At 45.3% G+C, this 20,932-nt stretch overlaps 1 non-coding gene across 1 annotated transcript; it reads right to left on the reverse strand.

The window, feature by feature from the left end:
• Positions 1–346: 346 nt before the first annotated feature.
• Trnas-cga (transfer RNA serine (anticodon CGA)) lies at positions 347–421 on the reverse strand. The gene has a single exon. It is a non-coding gene; the product is annotated as a tRNA-Ser (tRNA).
• Positions 422–20,932: the final 20,511 nt, after the last annotated feature.

Genomic DNA, 20,932 nt, shown 5'->3' on the forward strand with positions numbered 1-20,932 from the left:
CCTTAAGTGGAGTGACCACATAAAACAAATAGTAGGAAAAGCAGAAGCCAGATTGAGATTTATAGGAAGAATATGAAGGAAATTTAACTCGCCAACGAAGGAAGTCACTTACTGCTTCTTGAGTATTTTTCGCCTTTTTGGGAATCTTTCTAGGTAAGACTGATAGAAGAGATAGAGAAGACTCAGCGAAAAGCGCTACGTTTCGTCACGGGATTGTTCAGACGGGGTGAGAGCGTTACATCACCGGTGCATCACCGAATGGTCTACCATTGAAATTCCGAGAGTGTACTTTCCGGGAAGAGTCGGACGACATATTAATTGAAACTTCCTGACAGATTAAAACTGTGTGCCGGACCGAGACTCGAACTCGGGACCTTTGCCTTTCGAGGGCAAGTGCTCTACCAACTGAGCTACCCAAGCACGACTCACGCCCCGTCCTCGCAGCCTTAATTCCACCAGTACCTCGCCTCCTACCTTCCAAACTTCACAGAAGCTCTCCTGCGAACCTTGCAGAACTAGCACTCCTGGAAGAAAGGATATTGTGGAGACATGGCTTAGCCACTGCCTGGGGGTTGTTTCTAGAATGAAATTTTCACTCTACAGCGGAGTATGCGCTGATATTCGAGTCTCGGTCCGGCACACAGTTTTAATCTGCCAGGAAGTTTCATATCAGCGTACAGTCCGCTGTAGAGTGAAAATTTCATTCTAGACATATTAATTTCTCCCACACACATCTCGCGAAATGACCACGAGGGTAAATTTAAGAATTACGGTCCGTATAGAGGCTTACCGACGATTATTCTTTCCATACGTCATTCGTGAGAGGGACAGGGAACGGGGGATCAGTTAGTGGTACCAGAAGCACCGTCCGCCACGTACGGTTAGGTGGTTTGCGGAGTATGATGTAGATGAAGCTAGGCGTTAGGGCGAATCACTTCTCCATGGAGAAATAGTTCTTTAGTGAACGATTGCGCTTCTGCTGTCACGTCCGTGCCAAAGCAATGCGCGACAGCAGTTTTGTCTTCGACCGGTGCTGACAAGTAGATGAGAGACGGCGCCACTCGGAAACAATATGAAAGGAAGAGGTGGCGCGGCCGAATCGCTGTCTCCAACCAGCGAACGGCGCTCGCTTAAACTTCGTTACGCCAAAAATGAGATAAAACTTTTTGCTCGCCGACTATATCCACTACCTCTTCGGCAGCAACCCTGTCAAAAAGATAACTTTAAATTACTTGCAAAACTTTCTAGAGCTCTGCCGACTTTCACAGAGGGGATGATGGTGGGGTGTTGGAGGGGGCAGGGCGGAGTGTGGCCCCCTCCACTGCAGAGGTAGGTGTGGCCAAACTTGTGCGGCGCCAGCTTGTTGCCCGCGATATTTAGGATAATGGATAAAGTAAATTATAAATTACTTAACTAAATTGCTGCTGCTACCGCCTCTGTAATTATCTCTCTCGTTCTCGCTCCTTTTGCCTCACTCTGCCCGTTTTCGAAAATGTTTCAGCTGCAGTGAAACTCCGAGAAGCGAAACTTGCCGATAGGAGGGCAAGCTCCTTTCGCAGTCTCGTTCTATCGGCAAGCTAGGTTTTATAGAGTTTAATTTTGGTACATGAACTGTGAGTCCGGCTTTAAAGCTAAACTAGCGTATTATCTTTATTTACCACTCAGTTCATCACCATACTCTGCATACTCTACATGCTAAACCCGTAGCTGTAATTCTATTTTACACTCTCACATTCCTCAATTTTACATACATTGGAACATTATTTTATTAAGGCAAAACTTCGACAATGGTTTAATTCATATCTGGAAAGTAAGTAGCAGAAAATTTCCCTGAAGTACCAACAAACAAGGAAGAGCTTAGAAACTGATTGGTTTCTTGTAAAGTGGTCGGTGTCATCAATTTTCTTGGTCTGTATGTAAGGGGCGATCAAAACGTTTCCGTCTGATGCGGTTGCTGCAGCGTACATGCAACGTAGCGCAACTCCGATGCGGGTGTAACGGTTGTCTCTCCTAAGAAACATCAGGCGCGTATTCTTTATTGTTTCGGCGGATATAGACTATCCGTTTTTGCAATATGTAGCTGCTGTCAGCCCAGAGAAATACCGCACATCACATGTCTCGCGATACCCTCAGTGTCACGGAATGCGTCGGTATGTTTTCCATTTCTAACAAATTTATTTTTAAATCGGAATTTTACGTGCTCATTTGACAGAGCGCTACCAGGTTAGTCTAGTGTATTATTCGTTTTACCAATATGTATTAACAGGAGTAGTAAATCAAGAAAAATAACCTGTACTGTGACTGAGAAGCTCGCTTGCGCACAGTGGTAGCAGTCAGCGCAGGCCAGAGCGGTGCTAGCGCTGTTGGAGTACTCGTTATTGCTCGTGTTTTACTGCCCCTATTAACACATTTCGGTAAAACGAATATCGCACTAGACTAATTTGGGACCGCTCTGTCGACTGGGCACATAATTTTACTTCAAAAATTATTACGTTTGTAACGGAAAGAAACCGACGCATTCTGCGGAAACTCGGCGTCGCATGAAAGACGTGATGAGCAGTATTTGTTTGGGCTGACTCCAGCTACACATTGCATAACCTAAATTGCAAACATCTGCCAAAATACTAAAGAAAATGCACCTGAGAACTCTTAGGAGAGACACCAAGTATATACACCGACGTGTAGGCAAGGAATTAGTGTGGCATTGGGTCTTCCCTACGTACGTGAGGTACACTGCGTGTTCAAAAGTATCCGGACATCTGGCTGACAATGACTTATAAGTTCGTGGCGCCCTCCACCGGAAATGCTGGAATTCAGTATGGCGTTGGCCCACCCGTAGCATTGATGACAAATTGCTCTGAGCACAATGGGACTTAACATCTGTGGTCATCAGTCCCCTAGAACTTAGAACTACTTAAACCTAACTAACCTAAGGACAGCACACAACACCCAGTCATCACGAGGCAGAGAAAATCCCTGACCCCGCCGGGAATCGAACCCGGGAACCCGAGCATTGATGACAGCTTCCACTCTCACAGGCATACGTTCAGTTAAGTGCTGAAAGGTTTCTTGGTGAATGGCAACCCATTCTTCACGGAGTGCTGCACTCAGGAGAGGTATCGATGTCGGTCGGTGAGGCTTGGCACGAAGTCGGTGTTCCAGAACACTCCAAAGGTGTTCTATAGGATTCAGGTCAGGACTCTGTGCAGGCCAGTCCATTACAGGGATGTTACTGTCAGGTAATCACTCCGCCACAGGCCGTGCATTATGAACAGGTACTCGATCGTGTTGAAAGACACAGTCACCATCCCCGAATTGCTCTTCAGCAGTGGGAAACAAGAAGGTGCTTAAAACATCAGTGTAGGCGTGTGGTGCAATAGTGCCACGAAAAAAAAAACAAGGATTGCAAACCCGCTCCCAGAAAAACACGACCACACCATAACACCGCCACCTCCGAATTTTACTGTCGGCACTACACAAGCTGGAAGATGACGTTCACCGCGCATTCGCCATATCCACACCCTGCTATCGGGTCGCCACATTGTGTGCCGTGATTCTTCACTCCAAAAAACGTTTTTCCACTGTTCAATCGTCAAATGTTTACGCTCCTTACAAAAAGCGAGGCGTCGTTTGGCATTTACCGACGTGATATGTGGCTTATGAGCAGCCGCTCGACCATGAAATCCAAGTTTTCTCACCTCACGCCTAACTGTCATAGTACTTGCAGTGGATCCTGGTCCAGTTTGGAATTCCTGTGTGATTTTGTGGTCTGGATAGATATCTACCTATTACACATTACGACGCTCTTCAACTGTCGGTGGTCTCTGTCAGTCAACAGACGAGGTCGACCTGTACGCTTTTGTGCTGTACGTGTCCCTTCACGTTTCCGCTTCACTATCACATCGGAGACTGTGGACCTAGGGATGTTTAGGAGTGTGGAAATCTCGCGTACAGACATATGACACAAGTGACACCCAATCACCTGACCAGCTTCGAAGTCCGTGAGTTCCGCAGAGCGCCCCAATCTGCTCTCTCACGATGTCTAATGAGTACTGAGGTCGCTGATATGGAGTACCTGGTAGTAAGTGGCAGCACACTGCACCTAATATGAAAAACGTATGATTTTAATGATGTCGGGATACTTTTTAAGACAAAGTGCAAATGCGGAAACGTAAACTATGGCGATGCTACTACCACATGTGTCCAAGCTGGACCAATGTGGTGTTATTCTTTTCTTCGCTGCCGAAGGACAAGCAACGGTAGACGTTTACCAGAAAATGAAGAATGGAGCAGCATGATTGTCTAAAACCAGCGTTGTGGAATGATGCCGCTGGCCGGTGTGGCCGAACGGTTCTAGGCGCTTCATTCTGGAACCGTGCGACCGCTACGGTCGCAGGTTCGAATCCTGCCTCGGGCATGGGTGTGTGTGATGTCCTTAGGTTAGTTAGGTTTAAGTAGTTCTAAGTTCTAGGGGACTGATGACCACAGCAGTTGAGTCCCATAGTGCTCAGAGCCATTTGAACCAATTTGAACCATTTGGAATGGTGCCCCATAAGCGCCCATGTCGTAAATGCTGTAATGCAGAAGTTACGCCAACTCAAGTGGAAGACATGCCGCTCTAGAAACAGGCTTTGAAAGATAGACGATTCCTGATGGACGAGGATGTGCAACAGGCAGTTAAGAATTTCTTCACACAGCAGGACACAGTGTTTAACAATCTGTTGTCTCCAACTTGGGTCTTAAGTGGGATGATTACCTTAATGCTCACGGCGCTTTTGCCTGAAGGGTGCACAGATTCTGGACTGTAAGGCCTTCTACGGGAAACAGTTTCATCGCCCCTTATATTGTGATCTGTCACTAAGCATGACAGATAACACACAGTAATTGTCCTTTCTGCAGGGGAAGTACAGGGTTATTAAAATGATTGAAGCGATTTCACAGCTCTACAATACCTTTATTATTTGAGATATTTTCACAATGCTTTGCACACACATACAAAAACTCAAATAGTTTTTTTATGCATTCACAAATGTTCGATATGTGCCCCTTTAGTGATTCGGCAGACATCAAGCCGATAATCAAGTTCCTCCCACACTCGGCGCAGCATGTCCCCATCAATGAGTTCGAAAGCATCGTTGATGCGACCTCGCAGTTCTGGCACGTTTCTTGGAAGAGGAGGTTTAAACACTGAATCTTTCACATAACCCCACAGAAAGAAATCGCATGGGGTTAAGTCTGGAGAGCGTGGAGGCCATGACATGAATTGCTGGTCATGATCTCCACCACGACCGATCCATCGGTTTTCCAATCTCCTGTTTAAGAAATGCCGAACATCATGATGGAATTGCGGCGGAGCATCATCCTGTTGAAAGATGAAGTTGGCGCTGTCGGTCACCAGTTGTGGTATGAGCCAATTTTCCAGCATGTACAGATACACGTGTCCTGTAACGTTTTTTTCGCAGAAGAAAAAGGGGCCGTAAACTTTAAACCGTGAGATTGCACAAAACACGTTAACTTTTGGTGAATTGCGAATTTGCTGCACGAATGCGTGAGGATTCTCTACCGCCCAGATTCGCACATTGTGTCTGTTCACTTCACCATTAAGAAAAAATGTTGCTCCATCACTGAAAACAAGTTTCGCACTGAATGCATCCTCTTCCATGAGCTGTTGCAACCGCGCCGAAAATTCAAAGCGTTTGACTTTGTCATCGGGTGTCAGGGCTTGTAGCAATTGTAAACGGTAAGGCTTCTGCTTTAGCCTTTTCTGTAAGATTTTCCAAACCGTCGGCTGTGGTACGTTTAGCTCCCTGCTTGCTTTATTCGTCGACTTCCGCGGGCTACGCGTGAAACTTGCCCGCACGCTTTCAACCGTTTCTTCGCTCACTGCAGGCCGACCCGTCGATTTCCCCTTACAGAGGCATCCAGAAGCTTTAAACTGCGCATACCATCGCCGAATGAAGTTAGCAGCTGGTGGATCTTTGTTGAACTTCGTCCTGAAGTGTCGTTGCACTGTTATGACTGAGTGATGTGAGTGCATTTCAAGCACGACATACGCTTTCTCGGCTCCTGTCGCCATTTTGTCTCACTGCGCTCTCGAGCGCTCTGGCGGCAGAAACCTGAAGTGGGGCTTCAGCCGAACAAAACTTTATGAGTTTTTCTACATATCTGTAGTGTGTCGTGACCATATGTCAATGAATGGAGCTACAGTGAATTTATGAAATCGCTTCAATCATTTGTAATAGCCCTGTATGTGTTGTTGTGAAAGACATCGAAAATAATATACGGAAAGTTCGGAAATTCCCGTTACAAACTTCTACGACTTATAGAGGGGAGTGAGTACATAACGTTTTGAATACGAGGCCATGTCTTGGAACGTAGCCGCACGGGGTAGCCCCACGGTCTGAGGCGCCGTGTCACGGGCCGTGCGGCTCCCCCCGACGGAGGTTCGAGTCCTCCCTCAGGCATTGGTGTGTGTGTTGTCCTTAGCGTCAGTTAGTTTAAGTTAGATTAAGTAGTGCGTAAGCTTAGGGACCGATGACCTCAGCAGGTTGGTCCCATTAAGACCTTACCAGAAATTTCCAAATTTCCTGAAGCGTACCGTTTCCGTGCTGCAGCCGTTTGTAAACTTGTTTGCTAGGTAGGTATGCAACAGGGTACATATGACGGGAGATGGTTAATTCGGGCCGGCTGATATCATTTGGCGTCTCTCCTACCTCTCTCATCTGGTTCAAGCCTCATACACGAGTCTGCGAGTGTTAGAGCAACATGGTTGAGTACACTTTTGCAGAACACACCGACATGATCCTTCTGAATGGCGAAGCTCACGGTAATGAAACCGCTGCTCGTCACTTTTATCAAGGTCATCCTCCACAATGTCCGACTCCATCGCACATTCTTTAAGGCACAATTGCACAACAGCTCCGAGAAAGGTTACCTTCACAATCAGCAGGTGCGATTGAGGTGCTCCAAGGAGACGCCGCACACCAGAGTGGAAGGAGAATGTACTGCATCACGTTGTAGAGATTCCGTCAACGAATACATAAGCAATTTCTTTGGCTATTAGTGAGTGGAACTGTAAAATAAGTGATGTACCAGGTCACCTCTAATCAGTTACTTGTAAAAGTGGTCGCGTCATCAATAAGTTTTCAAATGGTTGCAGCGCGGAAACAGTACTTTCTCATACATGGGTTTCAATTCAAAATATTGTTTACCCAAAAAAATGGTTCAAATGGCTCTGACTGCTATGGGACTCAACTTCTGAGGTCATCAGTCCCCTAGAACTTAGAACGACTTAAACCTAACTAACCTAAGGACATAACACACATCCATGCCCGAGGCAGGATTAGAACCTGCGGCCGTAGCGGTCTCGCGGTTCCAGACTGTAGCGCCTAGAACCGCTCGGCCACCCCGGCCGGCATTGTTTACCCGTTTAGACGTCTGTAACGGAAATTACCGAAAACCCTGTAAATGATGTAGCTAATAGGGTAGTCAGTAACATTCGCACGCGCCTTTCAGAGAACAGATTAATTCGTAATTGCAACAAAATACAATGCATACGGTTTCTGACACAGAACTCTTGTAAAAGCGAAATCTTATTGTTCTAAAGCGGCCAAACGGTCACTGAAGACCTACTTTAACTCTTAGGACTGATGGTAGATGTAAACCTTTCTTGGAAGAAACTGAATGCTGCTGTCTTCAGTATAGGACTAATATTCATTGTGTTTACTTCGATTACTTTCATGCTATTATCTTGTTTAATGTTGTACAGGGTGAATCTGTAGGAAAGATACATGCGTTGTAAGGCAATAGTATAAGGAATTCTGAACAAAAAACTTCATACTGACATATGCCCCATTCTGAATCATTTCCGAGACACAACACCTTTAATATCACTTTTGTAGCTGTTCCTTGAATAACTCTAGAACCGCACCCCCAGGCGAAACGTGCTGCAGTACAAAATTAAACGATTGTAAATTTCATACAAGAAGATCTCCATCAATTTTTATCTTGCAGTAATAGTTTGCATGAAGAGAGCGCGGAAATGCTGAAAATCTCGCGTGACGCGCATGTACTTTAGCTTAGGCGTTTTCGTAGACCAGTTTGAGGTAGTTCCCCCGTCTATTAGACCACAAGTGTCCAGTACGAACTATTCGTCTTGACTTTCTAAACACTACCGTAGTTAGTTGTAAACAATGTCAATGTTAGAGTAATACAGATAATAAATGACAATGTACATTAAATGTGTTCAATTTCGGAAACCATTCGGAGAAGGGCATACCGGTATTCCGTACGAACTTTTTTGTTCAGAAAAACCCCTCAAAGCATGCAGCTTTCCTCTTGACTTCCGTCGTATTTTGGGGCAACTTAATGCACTTATCGATAATGTTCTTAGCCGAGAAACGGGCGGTCAGTTGGATCTGCCGTGTCAGTTCGCGAACCCATCACGGTATTTATTGTTGACAATACTGACTCGTTCAGAAGAGTCTGCAACATTACCTCGGCAAATACTGGATGGTAAAACGATATAAATTTTTATAACAGTCTCTTAAGAATGTAAAGGAAGTTGTGCACCATTCAGCATGTTTTATTTTCAATAGGCTTCCAGGAGAACAGAAAAATTGAGAGACAAGTATTCAAATCCGAGTAGAAAGGTATCATTTCCACCCAATGTTCATTTCTCACTTCCATAGAAAAGCACCTTCCAGACATAGAAAAGCACCTTGCTCGTTAAGACAATCGCTTGTCCTGAAATGTACATTCATCAAGCACTGCTTCTTTTTTTAATTTCCCCTGCGCATTTGTTTTGTTCCCAATCGATGCTCCCTAAATACGAGGTGTAGTCATAAACTTCTAATTATCACCTCAAGATATACACCTAGGTAAAAATAGTCAGCCGCGCGGGATTAGCCGAGCGGTCTATGGCGCTGCAGTCATGGACTGTGCGGCTGGTCCCGGCGGAGGTTCGAGTCCACCCTCGGGCATGGGTGTGTGTGTTTGTCCTTAGGATAATTTAGGTTAAGTATTGTGTAAGCTCAGGGACTGATGACCTTAGCAGGTAAGTCCCATAGGATTTGACACACATTTGAACATTTTCTTGAAAATAGTTATGGGATACCTCCTAATGTCGCCTCGGACTGCGAGGCGTAGTGCAGCAACTCGACGTAGCGTGGACTCAAAAAGTCGTGGAAAGTCCCGTGCAGAAATACTGCCCCATGCTGCCTAAATAGCAATCTACACTCCTGGAAATTGAAATAAGAACACCGTGAATTCATTGTCCCCGGAAGGGGAAACTTTACTGACACATTCCTGGGGTCAGATACATCACATGATCACACTGACAGAACCACAGGCACATAGACACAGGCAACAGAGCATGCACAATGTCGGCACCAGTACAGTGTATATCCACCTTTCGCAGCAATGCAGGCTGCTATTCTCCCATGGAGACGATCGTAGAGATGCTGGATGTAGTCCTGTGGAACGGCTTGCCATGCCATTTCCACCGGGCGCCTCAGTTGGACCAGCGTTCGTGCTGGACGTGCAGACCGCGTGAGACGACGCTTCATCCAGTCCCAAACATGCTCAATGGGGGACAGATCCGGAGATGTTGCTGGCCAGGGTAGTTGACTTACACCTTCTAGAGCACGTTGGGTGGCACGGGATACATGCGGACGTGCATTGTCCTGTTGGAACAGCAAGTTCCCTTGCCGGTCTAGGAATGGTAGAACGATGGGTTCGATGACGGTTTGGATGTACCGTGCACTATTCAGTGTCCCCTCGACGATCACCAGTGGTGTACGGCCAGTGTAGGAGATCGCTCCCCACACCATGATGCCGGGTGTTGGCGCTGTGTGCCTCGGTCGTATGCAGTCCTGATTGTGGCGCTCACCTGCACGGCGCCAAACACGCATACGACCATCATTGGCACTAAGGCAGAAGCGACTCTCATCGCTGAAGACGACACGTCTCCATTCGTCCCTCCATTCACGCCTGTCGCGACACCACTGGAGGCGGGCTGCACGATGTTGGGGCGTGAGCGGAAGACGGCCTAACGGTGTGCGGGACCGTAGCCCAGCTTCATGGAGACGGTTGCGAATGGTCCTCGCCGATACCCCAGGAGCAACAGTGTCCCTAATTTGCTGGGAAGTGGCGGTGCGGTCCCCTACGGCACTGCGTAGGATCCTACGGTCTTGGCGTGCATCCGTGCGTCGCTGCGGTCCGGTCCCAGGTCGACGGGCACGTGCACCTTCCGCCGACCACTGGCGACAACATCGATGTACTGTGGAGACCTCACGCCCCACGTGTTGAGCAATTCGGAGGTACGTCCACCCGGCCTCCCGCATGCCCACTATACGCCCTCGCTCAAAGTCCGTCAACTGCACATACGGTTCACGTCCACGCTGTCGCGGCATGCTACCAGTGTTAAAGACTGCGATGGAGCTCCGTATGCCACGGCAAACTGGCTGACACTGACGGCGGCGGTGCACAAATGCTGCGCAGCTAGCGCCATTCGACGGCCAACACCGCGGTTCCTGGTGTGTCCGCTGTGCCGTGCGTGTGATCATTGCTTGTACAGCCCTCTCGCAGTGTCCGGAGCAAGTATGGTGGGTCTGACACACCGGTGTCAATGTGTTCTTTTTTCCATTTCCAGGAGTGTATAATTGCAAAAGTGTTACCCTTGCAGGATTCTGTACAAAAACTGACCTCTCGATTATGTCCCAAATCATTCGCTCGAACTGTCCGGAATGCTCTTGAAACAAATCGCGAATAATTTTGACCCGGTGACATGGTGTATTGTCGTCCACGAAACTTCTATAGTTGTTTGGGAACATGAAGTCCACGAATGGATGCAAATGGTCTCCAAGTAGCCGAACATAACCATCGGTTCAGTTGGACCACAGAACCCAGTCCATTCCACGTAAAAACGAACCACACCTTTATGGAGCCACCACCAGCTTGTACAGTACCTCGTTGACACCCGGGGCCCATGGCTTCGTGCGGTCTGCGCCACACTCCAACCCTACCACCACCTCTTACCAACTGAAAACGGGACTCATCCGACCAGGCCAAGAGAGGCGCTGCAGGCGATATCGTACTGTTAGCAAAGGCTATCGCATCAGTCATCTGCTACCACAGTCCATTAATGGCAAATTTCGCCGCACTGCCCTAGCGGATACGTTCCTCGAACGCCCACCATTGATTTCAGCCGTTATTTCATGCAGAGTTGCTTGTCTGTTCGTACTGACACGTCGGCCACTGCAAAACTGTGGTGAGAGGTAATGCCTGAAATTTGGTATTTTAGGCACTCTCTTGAAATTGTGGATCTCAGAATACTAGATTCCCTAACGATTTCCGAAATGGACTGTCACATGTGTCTAGTTCCAACTACCACTCCGCGTTAAAGGTCTGCTAATTCTTGTCGTGCGGCCATAATCAGGTCGAAAACATTTTCACACGAATCGTCTGACAACAAATGACAGCTCCATGCACGCAGTGCCCTTTTATACCCTGTGTACGCGATTCTACCTGCCATCTGTTTACGTGCATATCGCTATCCCATGACATTTTTTTCACCTCAGTGTATGTAGAAACCTGCCTACCACTGGCAGATCGGGTTTATTAATTGCTCTCTGCTACTGATACTGTCTCATTCCATCTGACAGTAATTTCAGAATTGGTTCAAATGGTTCAAATGGCTCTGAGCACTGTGGGACTTAACATCTAGTGGCTAGCACACTGGACTCGCATTCGGGAGGACGACGGTTAAATCCCGCGTCCGGCCATCCTGATTTAGGTTTTCCGTGATTTCCCTAAATCGCTCCAGGCAAATGCCGGGATGGTTCCTCTGAAAGGGCACGGCCGACTTCCTTCCCTAATCCGATGAGACCGATGACCTCGCTGTTTGGTCTCTTTCCCCAAACAATCCAATCCAATCCTTAACATCTGAGGTCATCAGTCTCCTATAACTTAGAACTACTTAAACCTAACTAACCTAAGGACATCACACACATTCATGCCCAAGGCAGGATTCGAACCTGCGACCGTAGCGGTCGCGCGGTTCCAGACTGAAGCGCCTAGAACTGCTCTGCCACACAGGCCGGCAATTTCAGAATTCTGATGATTTTCGTTTCTGAATCTGTGACTGAGGCAATATCATTACCTAATAGTATGCACTGGACTGCTCTTTTGTTTGTTTGCTTAATCCTCTCTTTTGACAAATAAATCCCTTCGTTAATAGACATGGTGTAAGGAGTAACTGTTATCTCTTCTTTCCTTTCCATTAGCGGTTCTGGAAAATCCCAATGTATACATAACTTCCACGTCAACTACATATTTTTCCTAGCTATTCAAACTTTTCACGTGGTTTCAAACACAAGTTTCCAATGTATCAAAATCACAAAGATGTTCTCTTCAGTACAATCCACAATGCTAAAATTGTATCCCATCTTCCCTCATATACCTGTCAATTTGTCCCGATTATTACAACTTTTAGGATTTTTAGCAGAATTGACGTTCTGTTCAGACTTACAGTACCTTACCTAGACAGTGTTTATTTTCTGTTATATATTGTGTTATGACACATTTTACTCCATAAAAGGTATCTGAACTCATCAGATCCAAAGAAACTCGTTCCCAGTAATAGTGATACTTCGATAAAACTTTATAGCATCCCAATTCTCAAAGATAGGTTGGAAAAGGGCCAGACTCCGGGATATCATTGTCCAATGACTCATATCGTGATAAATTCTGCAGGTTAACGTGGATGGTAAGGAGGGGATACATACTGGAAATTTTTTAAGTCCTACCGATTCATTCCTTGTGAATAATATTGATATCAGTCAGTCTCAGTTTTAGGCAGGTAAACACCAGAATTGCCATCTTTAAAGTCAGTGCGAAGTGTTCATTTACTTCCTTCATTCATTTTCTGCAGTAGTTATTGAATGTTGACTCGTTCGGTAGTTCTAGGCCGGCCGGGAGTAGCAGTTACGTAACGGGGACGTTTCCTCACCAAAGAAAATTTTACTAACGAAATTGAACCTACAATTTTACAAATAGTGGTTGAAGAACTATAACATTATTGTCTGTAATAAAACCATTCATCAAAATAATCAAAATTGTCATCTTTAGCCCGTGAGATGAGTTGTTGTTATTAACAATTCACACGCCTAAGCGGCTATCTTTCAGGTATAGGATAGCGTATCCATACATACTCGTATTATAAAAATAATGTACGTAAATATATATTTCACATTCCCTGTTAAACGACTGGACCGATTTCAATCAAACTTGGAACACACATTGCTTACTGTCTGGAAAGAATCCTCTGGGGTAAGAACCATCTTTATTCACAGAGCTTCGTGTGAGGGTGAAAAAGAGGGTGTAGCCCCCGACGTGAGAATATTCATACATTAGTTACTCAGTATATGAGAATTGGAGCACTTAGTACCTTTCAACAAACTTAACACATAATTTCAAACCTTTACGAAACTTTTTCCCGCTGACAACGTCCACAGAATGGTTAAAGGAAAAAAGAGTTATGGTTTACTACATATTCGCTGTTCAAGGAATAAAATTGCCGTATACAGCATGAGGTTTTAATTTATACTCCATAGTGATAATGTAAACTCTTTACGCAATGTTGCAGACGTAGAACATTCGCAACTTTTGTTCCAATTGTGAAATAATTTCATTATTAACTTGTTCCATCAACGAACAGCATAAGTAACTATCAACATGTTAATAGTTCAAGATATATGACACCGGAGAAATAACCCCTGTCTTCAAATAGAATGTAATAACCTAAATATTTACATATTTTAATTATTATTTGAGTTTAAATGAAAAAAAGAAGAAGCATGTACAGGGCTATTACAAATGATTGAAGCGATTTCATAAATTCACTGTAGCTCCATTCATTGACATATGGTCACGACACACTACAGATACGTAGAAAAACTCATAAAGTTTTGTTCGGCTGAAGCCGCACTTTAGGTTTCTGCCGCCAGAGCGCTCGAGAGCGCAGTGAGACAAAATAGCGACATGGGCCGAGAAAGCGTACGTCGTGCTTGAAATGCACTCACATCGGTCAGTCATAACAGTGCAACGACACTTCAGGACGAAGTTCAACAAAGATCCACAAACTGCTAACTCCATTCGGCGATGGTATGCGCAGTTTAAAGCTTCTGGATGCCTCTGTAAGGGGAAATCAACGGGTCGGCCTGCAGTGAGCGAAGAAACGGTTGAACGCGTGCGGGCGTTTCACGCGTAGCCCGCGGAAAATTGGCTCATGCCACAACTGGAGACCGACAGCGCCGACTTCATCTTTCAACAGGATGGTGCTCCACCGCACTTCCATCATGATGTTCGGCATCTCTTAAACAGGAGATCGGAAAACCGATGGATCGGTCGTGGTGGAGATCACGATCAGCAATTCATGTCATGGCCTCCACACTCTCCCGACTTAACCCCATGCGATTTCTTTCTGTGGGGTTATGTGAAAGATTCAGTGTTTAAACCTCCTCTACCAAGAAACGTGCCAGAACTGCGAGCTCGCATCAACGATGCTTTCGAACTCATTGATGGGGACATGCTGCGCCGAGTGTGGGAGGAACTTGATTATCGGCTTGATGTCTGCCGAATCACTAAAGGGGCACATATCGAACATTTGTGAATGTCTAAAAAGCTTTTTGAGTTTTTATATGTGTGTGCAAAGCATTGTGAAAATATCTCAAATAATAAAGTTATTGTAGAGCTGTGAAATCGATTCAATCATTTGTAATAACCCTGTATTTTACTAGGAGGCCGAACGTTGTCAATTATACCTATTTTTTCTTGTTGTAGGACACCACAGCCGTATATTTGTTAAAGGACATTCTAAAGTTTTCTACCTCGGCTGTTTTTCACAGGTATTCACTTAATTATACCTTGCGCTATTGGTCAATTTCCTACTTACAGACTATTTTCAAGCGCAGCCTTAAAAGAAACGTGCAAGATAAAAGTACATATACACTTTGCTTATTGACATACAGATTGAATATTTTGCAACCGACAGCTTCAAATTATACTTTCAGGTGTCGACGTGCTGTAGTTTTTTCCGTTTACTGTTACTTCATCCCCCTCGCCCCATATGGGCAGGCGGTAGGCTGCCAGCAGTATAAGTTTCCTCTCTTCAGCCCAGCGAATTAAAATAATTTTTATTGAGAATTAGAAACAAAACATGGGGCTGTGTTATTGTCTTAAATCAAAGATAGGCAGTTAAACGAAAATATATGCATTTTGAAACACATCGCAGGCAGCTGAAATTCTTCTGATAAAAAACACTGAAGTGCTGCACTTTCACTCAAAATCGGAACGATCTACGCAGGGTAAGAATTATTGTTGGAGGAGAAATTGTGTTACATAGGTTGAAGAATATGAGCAAAAAAGATAGGGATATTTTATACAGGGTAACTATGGAGATGATACGAAGGTGTTCAGGTGGATATTGGGAAATACAGTCAGCGGGAAAGAAAGAGGGTGAGGAGTAGTTGTTGTGGCGGTAGGGTAGAGTTTATAAAATGAAAGGCATGAGGGTGGATGAAGAATGAAAAAGAGGGATGGCCCTAATGTGGAGCGGGATAAACGTGGAAGAGTTAACATTGGTAGGAGGGATAAATACAGAGTGACAATTATTGAACTATGTGAAAAAAAACGTAAATTAGTTACAAACTATGGCGTGCCCACACTTAATTCAACATGTAAACGTCACTGAAGATATTCGGATTTGGGTTATGAGATGTTCGATATGCCTGCCATCACTGGCGATGATGTGGCGCTGACAAATCAGGGTCACTTTGGATAATGGGGGTGAAACCATCTTCCAAAAGTTCCACGTATAGTTCGGTAGTCGCCGTGCCATCAAGAAACATCGCACCGATTATTTCGTGACTGGACATTGCACACCACACAGTCATTCGTTGAGGATGAGGCCACTTCACGATAGCGAAATCGGATTCTCAGTCCCCAAATGCGCCATTTTTGCTTATTTATGAACCCGTCCAAATGAAATGGGCTTTGTTGCTAAACCAAAACATTTTCACAGTAAAGTCCTCTTCGTAAGTTCTGTGGACAACCGCTGTTCCATGACCCTGGGGCTTAATGGCTGATGGATTTGAATTTTGCATGGGAAGAGATCAGGTCTTAAACAACAATTTGTCGCAATGTCTCCCGATGGACTCCCATCTGTTTTGCAGCTCATCCGATACATTTTCTGGGGATGGTTTGAAACACAGTGCATGTCTTCTCGATGTTTTCAGGCGTTCTTTTTGTACGACCAACATTGCGAACACTGTTATCACGAACACTACCCGTTCTCTTAAGCTTTCGAATCAAATTCTTGATTGTTAGAACACTCGGACCGGTTGTCTTCGGCTTGAACTCGGCCGCAAACTTCCTTTGAGCCGCAGTTGGGCTGTTACTGCTCGCATAGTAGGCCTTCACAAGCTCTATAAGTTGAGGCATGTATGCTGCATCGCGACATTTTCAAGTGCAAATCGCTGACCACAATAAGGCACGTGCGCATGCACATACTAATTCCCATCATACCCGGCAGCCAACCGTGCAGCTTCAAGTCCAAACGCAAACCGTTCAGAAGTTATAACAATTTCATTTCATAGTGTTCAATAACCGTCACCCTGTGTCAGAGTGTATCTCATTGTCTGGGAGAGGTAGTTGGTTGAAGTCATGTAAGGATAGGATATGGAGTGTGTGTAGGTATAGGGACAGAGGAGATGTGTTCGTGAAGACATGGTAGCACAACAGGGTTGGTGATCGGAAGGAAAATAATGGGGTCTTTGGAATCTAGATTTTGGATATTATAGGAATTGCAGAAGTGTTCGAAGTGGGTGAGGAGATGGTAGAGGATCCATATGGTAGAAGGTAAACGGATTTAGAAAGTGAGACAGAGTGCATGGCGTTCGAGGATTGGAGGGACTTATAGAACTTTGGTGGGGTGGAGATCCACACAACATTTACATAGCACAGGATGGATCACATCAGGGTTTTGTAGGTGTGAGAATGATGGGTGTAATCCCCAAGTTCGGCCTGTTAGTAGTTTTAGTTTACTGTGGGCTTTCTGCTGGGTAGTTAGCGGAGTTGGTCTGAGATATTTTAGTGTATTATTTAACTGGATAGGGAAGTTGTAAATGGTAATGTAGAAGTCATGGAGGCAGAAGGTGTAGGTTGTTCATCCTATAATTGTTGCCTGAGCTTTGAAGGGTTGATCTTTCGGCGCTGTTGGTTACACCAGGAGGTAAACTGTTTGAGGTGGATTTGGAGGCATCGTTGGGACTTATGAAGAGTAAGATAGAGGGCGAGGAAAGTAGTGTCATCAGCATACTGAAGAAGGTGGGGTAGTGAGATAGGTGGAGAGGCGCTTTGTGCATATCAGTAGTGTAGAAGAGATAAAGGAGAGGAGAGAGAATGGAACTTTGCGACACTCCTACAGTGAGATAGAAGATACAGGAATTGGAATTGTTAACAGGGACAAAGGATGGTCTATTAGATAGGAAGGATGCAATAATGTGGACACAGTTAACTGGAAGTGCGTATGTCTGGAGTTTGAAAAGGAGACTGGAATGCCATGCACAGTTGTAGCTTCTTCTAGGTCGAGGTAGATAAAAATAGCGGATTTATGGAATTGAGTTGGTGGGATAAGAGAGGGTGAGGTGCAGGAGCTGGTCATCAGACGAGAAATTGGGACAAAAGCCACATTGGTTAATGGGAAGAAGGTAGTGTTGCTTTAAGTGTTGATGGATGCGTTGGAAGAGGATGGATTCGAAGACATTGCTAAACACTGAGGTGAGGTACATGGGGCAACAGGAGGAGAGATCAGTAGGAGGTTTCAGTGGTTAGAAGAAAAGTAGGATTCTGAATGTTTTCCATTGTTGAGCATAGTAACCTATGGAGAGGATAGTGGTCTAAAGCGTTGCAAACTTGATGAGAAAGGAGAGGGGACACTCTTTGAGGTGTTGATAAGCAATGCAGTCATGACTTGGGAAAGTACTGCATTTCTTGTGGAGTACTTCTTTTATGCTGTGTGCTGTAATTGGTGTATTTAATCCTGTTTCTAGTATATTGTCCAAGTACTGGAAGTTGGGAGCCAGGGGTAGGGTAGGGAAAAGTGAGTAATCAAAATATGGGTCATCGGTGATAGAGATTATGTCAGACTGTTAGGATGCAAAATGGTTGGCTTTTCTCAGGCTGTCAGGTGGGGGATGGTTATTGTGGAGAAGCGTTTAGTGAGGTATGGGGTTATTACCAGCGAGTCGATGTAATGTTTTCCAGTAATTAGAAGAGTTAATGGGGAGTGTATTGTGAGTATGATGCATGTCTGGCGCCAGTCCTGGCTGTTTTTTGACTTTACTAAATTCCTGAGATGTGCTGGAGGCGTGAGTGTAACCCTGTGATGACTCTGCAAGAAGGAGTGGTACATGCTATTGGATTCAGAGGGGAGTAGTACAACTTGTGGTGGGAGTGCGAGGTGATGAGGATATATGGTCTTGCTAGGAATGTGAGTGGATGTAGCATCTGATGAGGTCTGCTGTAGGAAGGGTGTGGCATGAGGGATATTGCCAAGGTGCTTGAAGGACAGGAGATGTCATCCACCCTGGGTTTCTGTGTATTCCCAGTAGATATTCCATTTGGTGTGGAATGGATGGATATGGTAATTGGTGCACAGGGATTAGATTGTGTGTAAGAGATGGTGAGGCGTACAGGTAGGTGGACGCTTTGATCGAGTTCTGCAGTGAGGCATCAAAGGAGATTGGGAGATGCTAGGACGACATCGGCATGGTGTTGCTTTCAGGGCAGGTGTGATGTGCGATGGGAAACAAGGTCACGTTGCAGTGAGAGTGTCGACAAACTGATGCCACCATTGGAGTTCTCTGGAGGGATCTAGTATGGATGTTGAGGTCAGCGGCAATAGTATGGGTGGAAACAAAAAATCTTGCTGGAGAAACATCCGCAAATGAGCGTTGTAGTAGACATTGAAAATACCGCTTCAGTTGTAAGTTTCTTATTATTTTTCAATACTTAATCCACGACCGATTTTGGTCACTTACATGCCCATCGTCAAGTACGACAACTTTGTGCAGTGATCGCGAGCGCTGCAATGGGCGAGTATAAGATGCAGTGCACCACCAGCGAGTGGTACACCTCGCCCTGTACTCATCCATCGCCACGCTCGGGGTCTCAGCAAAAAGTTATCACACCTGATGATGGGCATGTAAGAGCCCAAAACTGGTCATGGTTTAAGTACTGAAAAATAAAAATAACCTTAAAATTAAAGTTATATTTTCAATCTCTACTATAGGTGGAAAAGGTACAATCTATGCAGGTGAGGAAGTATAGGGTGTGGGGTGATTCGGTCGGATGTAGATGGTAGCACAGGTAATGGTTAGGTCTTGGAAAAAAGAGTAAGTAAGGATAAAGCGTTTGGTGGGAGTATTTTAGAAGGGATGTGGCCAAACAGGGATGTTCTTGTTGCAGCAAACTGCAACTGATCATGGTAAAGGGGTTACCTATGTAGTGGAGGATACACGGAGAAGTTCAGAAGGTGTGTTAGAGTGGGATGAACGTGTCGTTAAGGACAAATGTATGGACATTGTGTTGGGATAGGGTATGTATTGAGGGATGCTTATTGGTGGGGAGGGAGCAGATGTTGTGGTACAGGATTTTGTAGTGCTGTCGCCACATCGAAGGTTTGATTTGTATGGGTGATGTCTGAGGATATTTACCCAAGGGTGTTGAGGTGTGTGAAGAAGAAGTGGACATGGCGGTGGGAGTAGGTAGCCGTGGTGTTGAGATGGAAGGTGGAGCAGGCAGCAGGAGAGATTTGTTGGAAGGTGTGTGGACATTGGAATGGATCGATGTGTTGGAGGACGATTGTAATGAATCTGTTAATGTCTTCAGCAGCCTGAGTTGGATTGGGGAAAGTTTTAGGGTGTGTAGGGTATCAGTGGGACAGTGAGCTCAGATGTGGTAGGATGTGGGTTAGCTTTACATATCACAGAGTAAGGGGGTGGGAGTCATTGCAGATGTTGCAGGCAGGAAGAGATTCTAGATTAGGGCACTGTTTAACAAAATGGGAGGCTTTACAGTGTGAACAAGTACGTAGGTTCTGCTTAATCCGCATTAAGTTCATCATTGAAACAGAGATATTTTTGGCAGCAGCAGGACTGAGGGTGGGATTTCGAAGGTTCGATTTCATGGTACTGGTGACATACCAGGACTCCCTGTTTAAGGACAAGGTTTGTGTTGGTGCAAGATTCAGAGACATGAATGAGACAAGTGGGGGTCAAGGTCATCATTGGCTTTGCGAACTTCTAAATCCGGGCGGTTGTTCAATTCAGAAGCCACTTCCACATTCGTGAACTCAAGATCGATATTTGTGATGACTGTGGTAAGGGTGGGAGGACAGAAGGGAAGTTGGCATTGTTTCGCCCTGAAGTATTAGTGAGAGGTATTAAGGAGACTTTTGGACTAGAGGTAATTCGAGAAACTTTGGAGAGGTCAGTATGGAAGTAGGATTTCACGGAATATATTATGACAGAGTCTTTTCTTGCGATGATACGTTGGACGTGGAGGCTTGGTAGGTATTTTTTGATTTCGAGGGTGAGGCATTTAGGTTCAAAGAAATTTGGATCATGTTGGAGAGGATGAAGGTGTTGATGGTAGCGGAAGAAGTTGAAAGGGTAGGAGTTGTATCGATATGCTGAGAGTCTTCAGATTCTGTATTCGATTTTTTGGGTGTGGGAGTGGGAAAGATGTCAGCACTATTACATATTGTAAGTTTCTTAACGGCTGCTGGAGGGAAGGATGGTTGTGGGTTCTACAGTAGAGGTATATGACGTTGTTGATGGTTACAGTACCTGTGCAGGTCCTTTAGCACCTC

The sequence above is a fragment of the Schistocerca cancellata genome, chromosome 7 (assembly GCF_023864275.1).
Source record: "Schistocerca cancellata isolate TAMUIC-IGC-003103 chromosome 7, iqSchCanc2.1, whole genome shotgun sequence".
NCBI lineage: Eukaryota > Metazoa > Arthropoda > Insecta > Orthoptera > Acrididae > Schistocerca > Schistocerca cancellata.